Below are 2,549 nucleotides of genomic sequence, written 5' to 3'. Positions count from 1 at the left end.
TTTTTTTTTTTTTTTTTTTTCGTCACCGTTGTTGAGGTTCATATTCTGATTATTGATGTCTGTGTGTGACCAATTGCTGCCATAGAAAGAAAATGTATGTTTATAAAGTGTTTGAAAAGTCCTTTATGTTAACAGATTATGATAGAACCACTGGCTTTTTTTAAATGGCTTTCATTGTAATCAACCAAACTAATTATACAACACTTATTTAGTCAGATTTCGGACTCTGAACAGCTCCATAATTGATGATTTTCATCACCAATATGCTGTATAACAACCAATACCTGATCATATTTTCGCTGGGTTTTTGAGTTATAACAATCATGTTTCAAAAACACATGGTTACAACAACCAGAAAAAAAAATAAACTAAGACAGAAATCAAGGGTCAAGAGCCCAACTAAAGCAAACACTGATCTCTAACATGGTTACTTCAAATGAAACTAAATCAACATCTAAACCTTAGTTAATTCTCAATCAGATCTTCTGTAGACGTCTGACAGAAATAAAGTCAGTCTGGTTATTAATAAGTGGAGCTGGTGATGCTGTTTGTGGGGTTGTTTAATCAGATCTTGAGAGATTTAATGTATTTTATTTCAGTTTATTTTATCTAAGGCTGTGTCTGAAGTCAGTTGTAGTTCTTGTGTTTCTCTTTTCTTCAGTAATTCTGTTTGTTAACAGCAGCTGTTCATCACTAATGCTCAATCAGCACTTAGTTAATCACTTAATTACTTGATTGCAAAGTTTTAAAACTTACATGGTTTAAATCAAGGCAATTTGTTTACTCAAACGGTTTGAGTTAAGTTACTTGTCGGGTTTTACAGTGTGCTATTACAACTGAACTAAGATCAATTCACAATCTATGAAGACGATTAGACAAAAAAAAAGAAAAAAACTAATCTAGAGTTTGTTTCTACCTTTCTGCTAGGTATCCAACTAATGCAGGGTATATTCAAGTATCCAACACACTGGTTGTGAAGAACCCTTTCCAGAGAAATATAAAAGGAAATGACTGTGTAAGTTACATTGTTTTTATTCATTGATTTATCTCTATCAACACAATCACACATGATATTGTAGTAACAATATATTGTAATCTTTATTTGCTGGAAAATGACAATCAGTCAAATTTGTGTTTTAAGCAGAGGTGGAGAGTCCAGGGGTCAGAAAGTAAAAGTCCTGCCATATGTTTCTTCCACCGATGAACTCAGCAGCTGATTTCACCAGAGGAGGAATCAAGTCATTCCTTCCAAGTCACAAACGAGTCTCAAGTTAAATCCCAAGTCCTCAAAGAGTTAAAGTTAATGAAATAATTAAGTGACTAATTAAATGAAGATTGTGCATTAGTGATGAACACCTGCTGTTAACAATCAACATCACTGAAGAAAAGAGAAACACAAGAACTACAACTGACATTAAGCACAGCCTTGGATGAAATCAATTGAAAGGAAAAAAAAAAAAAAAACTTTGCCACCATAATTGTGGTCAGTATTTGCTTCAGTTGGACTCTTGAGCCTTTTAACAGTTTTGATAAATTTGTTTCTAAGCAAATGCATTACTGTTTCATAGCAAGCATTTGTGCAATGCTGAAGCAAATCTTTAGCTAGCAGGTAACTTATGCTTTTGATGACTGTATGATCTGATTTTGAATTTCTTTATTGTCTTTAAAAAAGAGTATCTCATTATACATTGCCACCATAATACTTCAATATTAAGAGAAAAAAAAAAAAAAACTTGTTTAGGATTTTCAGGTACTAGCCATGAATATTTACTATATGATCCTCAAACAGTGGTGACAAATAATTATTCATACTGCAGTGCATTATGGAGTTTTTCATGCATTGCAACATGAAGCATTTTTGTTGATTTTCACCATTGTAGAGATTCATGCTGGTTCTTGATATCTGCGTGTGTCTAAAAGCACTGAGTTAAAATTTATTCTCTGTAAATATTATAACACTACTTTTTTTGCATGCTGTAGTTTCACTGGGACGATTATTCAAAATCAAAACATACAAAAATAACAAACACTCTTTTGAATATAATCACTCTAGCTCATTGTGACTATCTGTTTAATGCATATCACTGATCTCTTTTCTCTACAACCCCACATATAGAACTACAGAGAAAGATCTAGTACAACAAGTCAAGGGTCAAGAGCACAACTAAATCAAACACTGATCTCCATGATGGTGGCGACAACATTATATAATCTGTTACCTCAAAGCATCCACAAAACATCTTCAAAATGTTGACAGTTTCAGTCAAATGTTCCAGCTTTGGTTATTACGTCACATTACAAGGTTTATTTTATTAAAAAACACATAACACCACCCAGGGCTGCAGTGATGTGTTTGTAACTATAAACGTTTCTACTAATGTGGCTGTGGAAAATGTTCTTCCTTTGTTATCTTGAAACATTAGGCCAATATTTTATTGATTATGGAGAACATTATATAATCTGTTACCTCAACAACATCCCCCAAAACACCCTCAAATTTGCTGCAGATAATAAAATGTTTTGCAACTTGATATAATTAATAACATTTC

The 2,549-nt window shown here is 32.7% G+C and overlaps 1 long non-coding RNA gene across 1 annotated transcript in view; it reads left to right on the top strand.

The window, feature by feature from the left end:
• LOC122143368 overlaps positions 1–1,024 on the top strand; it is a 2,478-nt gene extending 1,454 nt beyond the window's left edge. Inside the window, exon 3 of the long non-coding RNA XR_006159141.1 lies at positions 928–1,024. This is a non-coding gene — a long non-coding RNA (uncharacterized LOC122143368). The remainder of the gene's footprint in view (positions 1–927) is intronic.
• Positions 1,025–2,549: the final 1,525 nt, after the last annotated feature.

The sequence above is a fragment of the Cyprinus carpio genome, unplaced genomic scaffold, assembly GCF_018340385.1.
Source record: "Cyprinus carpio isolate SPL01 unplaced genomic scaffold, ASM1834038v1 S000003031, whole genome shotgun sequence".
NCBI classification, from domain to species: Eukaryota; Metazoa; Chordata; class Actinopteri; order Cypriniformes; family Cyprinidae; genus Cyprinus; species Cyprinus carpio.
The sequence above is the reverse complement of the archived record's forward strand: the minus strand, read 5'-3'. Positions and strand labels throughout refer to the sequence as shown.